Below are 6,000 nucleotides of genomic sequence, written 5' to 3'. Positions count from 1 at the left end.
TGCAGAAATATTTGCAGAAGTGCCCAGGGGTTGACCTACTCAGGCAGCTGAGTGGATTCCCAGTCTGTGTGTGAATCAACAATACACTTTCAAGATTCCTTCTTATCCCTCTAAGTGAAACAGAAACACGTGTTTTAATTGGTGGGTTACCTGAGTTCAAACAAAAAAATAATCTGTGGCAGTCCTGCATGCTGAACAGAGTTCTCCCAAATCTTCAGCAAAAAGTGTAAAGCAATGTCACAGTGGAGGAAATAATGAGTATATAAGAAGAAAAACAACAGAGGGAGGGGCTGAGCATGGTACACAGCTTCCAAGGCACTGCTAAGAGGTGGCACTCAGACATCATCACTGATGGGGATCAAGTGGAAAGTTCAAAGCAAGCTCTTTTCCTTCAGCAAACAAATGTTGCTCCCAATGTGGAGGCCATGGAGGAAGGCCAGGAGAAAGCGTGCCAGAGACAACAAGATGGCATACAAGGACTGAAATGAGACGCTGAGCTGTGGGAAGAGACCATTCAGGGCAGTGCTGGAGGAGGAAAGGGGTGGGGTGACATGAAAGGCAGAGCCTTTTGCCAGAAAAGACCTTGAAGTGTAGGGATTAATTTGAACCCATGAACTTTATCAGACAATATTCTTCAGCTTACAGTTGGCTGAATGTATATATCAATTCAGTCTGGTCAGAAGGTTATCAGTAGAATATGTGCTATTTGTTGAAAAATGGCAAGAAAATACAGATCACTAGTAGGTAAATGTTAGACTAAACACAGTTTAAAAGACAGAAAATAAAAGTGTTTCTAAATGGTAGTGGCTTCTGTTTAAAAAAAACCACAACATAAACAGGAATCTGGTCTTCTTCCATCAAAACAAAAACATAATTTCATTTAAAAAATTAAATATAATTTAAAAGCAAATTAAATATACAAATTCAAATAGATTTTTTTTTTTCCAGAACTATCAAAAACTATTGAACTCCTCTGTACTTCTTTGTAGACTGTAAGATTCAAGATTTTGTGTTCATGTTTCGGTTCAGGACCAGGCAGGAATTTTTTAAATAAAGAGCTCTTGGAAGATGAAAAGAATCATCGTTATTTATTTATTTATTTTTGTTAATTGATGGCAAGACTCAAGGCCTTTCTGTATTAAAAATATATATATATATAATTAAAAAAAAAAAGGGGTACTTACAGGAAAAATATTTGACAGGGTATTTTCAAAGAATGTTCTAACAAGACATGAGTGTCACAAAAAGTTTACTCCCACTCAGTTAGATGTATTTACAATTTACATACCCAGAGGAGTGTTCAGTGTCCAAATACAGAAATGCTTTCGCTTAGAATTCAACATTGTTAAGCTCATCTGTTAAAGTAAAGAAAAAATAAAATCTAACTAATTTATCTATAAGAAACATTAAATAATTTATCATTCTTTAAATATTGTCCTCACTCTCCAAATACAAGCTATAACTCAAGAAGTAATAGTTCTTTGGCAACAATTATTTCCAGGTATCCAGCATGAATACCTAGTAGTTAATTGAGCAACAAAACAGTGTTAGATGCTCTTACATAGGTTTTATTGGATTTCCTTATTTTAAAAAGGAGAATTGAATAAGCCACTGTCAGGAGGAGAAAGCAGCTGGATGGAGCAGCAGAGTGTGTTGTGCATGGGAGGTGGAAAATGCAACTTTTTGCTAAATACACAGTACGTGGAACCTAGTTCTGAAAAGTTATTTGCACATGACTGATCTTATCTGAATGAGATGAAGGGGAGGATATTTTTTATAATCAACAACCATTCAAGTGAAAATTGCACTCGGGAAGAAAAGGTAGCTCATCAGCAGCTCACTCATCAATTCCACAGGCAGATCCTTTCATGCAGAGGCTTCTGTATTGATGAACCCAGACAAGACTTTTGAAAGAAGCTGGTCCCTAACAGAGAGTAGATGCCTGTAGAGACAAAACATAACTTATTCAATCGAATGCACTCTGCAATTAAACACCATGCAAATAAGAAAAATGTACTAAAACAAGGCACTTTGAAGCAGTGGGTCAACATTATTTCAGGGTTTTCATTTTTCATTTTTTATAAATTTGTAGTTGTAAATTTAAGAAAAAGAAATTGCCAGTAACTTCTGACTGGAATGTTCAATTGGAAAGAAGTTATACCTGCTGTTTAGAATTTTTCTCCCAAGCATTATAAAAAGGAGATGAGAAGATCCAGCCAACAGTCACTACAGCAGAAATATCAAATAAAGCAATAATTATTTGTGACCAATGGTGTGAAATGGTACCAAAAGATACAGATACACACAGATTGTACAGGTATATTTTAAATTGATCAAGATAGACTGTCACAATGGCTTCTCATGTCCTTACAACAAATTTTAGACATCTTACCTTGATTTTGTGTTTGGAGAAGTCATGTAGTGTTAGCAACATTACCAGGTCCGTATTTATAACAGAAAACAGAGGAGTAAATAAAAGTTCTCAGAGCATGAATAGATAACATCAAAATCTTCATACTGTATGTGAACATGGAGCAGCCTAAGCTATCTATAAACAGTTATTAATACAAGATACTTGAGATACGAGATTACTTGAGCCTGTTTTCCTGAGAGGGAGGTTACCACATCTCAATGTTGTACAAATAGATCAGTTTTGCAGATGCTACTATATCTTATCTGAAGTTCCCAAAAACTTACCCAGTAATTAGCTGAAAAAAAACACAGGAAAAGTAAAAGAGTATATAAATCTGCCACTTGGAAAATCTTCTTACTTCCACTAAGCCTACACACATCTGATCACTCTCATCTGAGATACAAGTCAGTGTTTTGAAATGAAAAGATGTGTGACACCATAGACTGTTTGATAAAGTCCAAGTTAATGAGAGTATTTGTAACTTTTGTCTACTGCAATAATTTTGAGATTTTTAAAATGCTGCAATCAGGAAGAAGAATTTTCTGCTACCTACAATCCAGCTGTCTCACCTATCACTGAATTTTGTGTATCCATGGTGGGACAAAAAGAGCCTGAGCATAGATGTCATTTTGTCAGTGGCAGAAAAAAAAAATCCAGTTATAATGTACTCCTGGAACACTGCTGGGAAAAAATAACTGCTGGGTCCCTTCTCCAGGGTAGACTAGAATCTCAATAAACGCATTCAGCCTTTCAGGGAAAGCCAAAATCACTTTCCTACTAATATGACAATAGTAAGGGAAGTCAATGAGCTGAAAATTAATAAAGAATATTTAAACAATTACTATTTATTGCCTGAAATACAAAAATGAATATTTTTGCAGAATTGAATTAAAAATCAGTTTGGAGTGCCTGGACTGGGAAGTTTGTACAAGACTAATGCCAGTCCAAAACAAATTCAAGCAATCAGGATGGCCTTTCCAAGGTTATTTAGCAAGCTGCTTATCTTGCTTCCAGAAGAAAATGTTGTCCTGGCCAACAGAGGTGATAAGGAGACATTTCTTCCTCAGTGGCTGGTGTGGTACCAGCCTTTCCATGTAGGTTAACAGAGACGTGCCTTGGTAACTTGTGTCTCTCCTAGACATCCTCAGGTCATCTCTACATAATCCAGAGTTCTTGGTTTTTTTTTTACAGTGGCAAATTTTACAGGACTGGTGGTTAGAAATGAAAGGAAAAAATCACAGCATATCTAGCATTTAGGTTGACTGTATTTCTTTCACATGTTCAGTGAACATGCAGGCAGACACTTCCAAACAAGTTCTGGCTATTAACACATCCTGTTTTTTACAGGTGCTTTTCTGGGAGGAACATGAAGAGCCAGGGGCTCACTACAAATTCATGTTTGAAGGTCATCCAAATTCCCACAATCACTCTCAATATTCACTAACCTGAATGAAAAAAACTGTTCTTCCTGCTTAGCTTTTAATTACCACTTGCCACTTTGGAGATGATAATGTACACTGGGCATGTTCTGAAAAATTATCATATACACATAGGGATATTTGTGGTCAGTGAGACCTAAATTGTAGAAACCTAAATGTGGCATCCTGTGAGTTATGAATCTGAGTCTTTCTCATAGGAGAAATGGAGATCTAGTCTGTACAATTAAAGCAATCTAGAGGGTAATTTAGATTTATAATTGCAAATGTGTTGTGGTTTAGGCCCACAAAGAACCACACAGCTGCCCACTCACTCCTCCCCACACTATGAGGCTCCCCCTGACTCTGCCCATGATCCAGGACCCCATTTCAGCCCCTCCTAGTGCCCTCAATCCTGTCCCCTGCTCATCCTTTACACCTTCCTGGACTTCTCTGATTGACCCTTGAATTTGCTTGTGCCTCTGGCTGGATAGTCAGCAGCCCCATGGTGTGCTGCACTGATGATGAATATGAACAGACTGATTTTGTCACCCACTCTGCCATTTGAGACACAGTGAGACAGTCACTTCTCAGCTGTCTCAAACAAATGAGAACCCATCTGAAACTGGATCAGCATCAGGCCAGCTGAATCATTCAGCCTGATGTAAGGGCCAGTTAAGGGCTAGGGTGCTAGGATAGATGAGAACTATGCTTTGCTAGCTCCTTGCCACCAAAAAGTAAATTATTTAAGTGTCTAATAAGTATCAGAGGCCTCTTCCACTATAATCCTAATTTTCAAAATTATTTTTTTTTCCTGTTGATTTTATTCTGTTTTAGCAATAAAGGACAACAAAGACCTTACAAAATACTTACAAAATACCTTAGAAAATATTCAAATAATTCAAATAATTCTCTGGTTCTATCTATTATTTTTTATTGTTCCCACATGTACTTTCGCCCTTTATGTTTTGTATCTTTTTGTAATAATTGCTTTACATATCATCAGTGTGCAGTGTTATCTGTATGTTTGCTGTATGTTGGGAGATATCTGAGCATGTCATTTCTACCTGGTAGTTGTGTGAGACAGTTGAGGTAAAAGATTTCTAGGGTTGGGTGGATTTTTTTCCGTTTGGGTTAGACATTTACAAACAGTTTTTCAAAGCCTGATTAAAGCATTGCATTTTCCTATTGGCTTGAGGATAATGCATGCATGAGTGTGTCTATGCTTAATGCTTATTCCTCTAGAAGTCCTTCAGATTTCCACAGATGTGAAATGAAGTCTATCATCAGAGTACAGTTTTCAGACTTCTGTTGTGAGTAAAAAGTTTTAACAAAAACTAGTTTCCAACCGTGGAAGCAACAAAACAAACAAAGTTTGCTTCAGGCTATTTGCTAATTAGTTACTACTGAAAGGGTCAAGGATGTCTGTAGTCACCTATTAGGAATGAAGGCTCAAGAAGTAGAATTTAATGGCAATAAATTACACAGTTACACACAGTTATACTTACTTTGTGAAATGGCTAGAAAGTATTACAGAATCTTATAGACTTTTCAATTTGTGGCTATGCTATGGTTGTGGCTTCAGAACTCAAAATCTTGTGTGTGATTTTGACAGTCAGTTTGTTCAGGTTCAGCAGAACAGGGAACTGGTAAAATGGATTGAAGACTATCAGAAGAACATTTTTTCTTTACTTTTTCACTTAAAAAAATCTGCAAGAAGAAAGTTGGTTTGAAAGTTAGATGGCTCATTTTCCTTCCATGCAGGTTGTTGGCTGGCTGGTGGGCAACTCTCACCTCCAGGAACTGAGCTCATCAGGCACCCTGCTGGTGGCAGGGACTCTTAGAGGTGTCCATTTCCTCAGCATTAGGACAGGTCACTTCACAGACACTCGTCTCCTTTACCAATCGCTAGGGTTCTTTGTAGAACTAAAAGCCTGATATCGTAGGAACAGTGACTGCCATGGTCTCACCTTCATAACTCTTCATGTTCTCAGGGTTTCCAGGCCCACATGTGACCACCAGGAGTGCAGAAGACTCGAGGTTACAAGGTGAATGAATTAAATAAAAGATTGCTCTGAACTAGAGGAAAAGCTCTCTGAAAATTCAGGATATTTTCACGAACTTAAAATTTTATATTGTCACCAATTTTAGTAGAAATTACTGACAATATCT

Source organism: Apus apus, chromosome 2 (assembly GCF_020740795.1).
Source record: "Apus apus isolate bApuApu2 chromosome 2, bApuApu2.pri.cur, whole genome shotgun sequence".
NCBI lineage: Eukaryota > Metazoa > Chordata > Aves > Apodiformes > Apodidae > Apus > Apus apus.
This window is presented reverse-complemented; position numbering follows the sequence as displayed.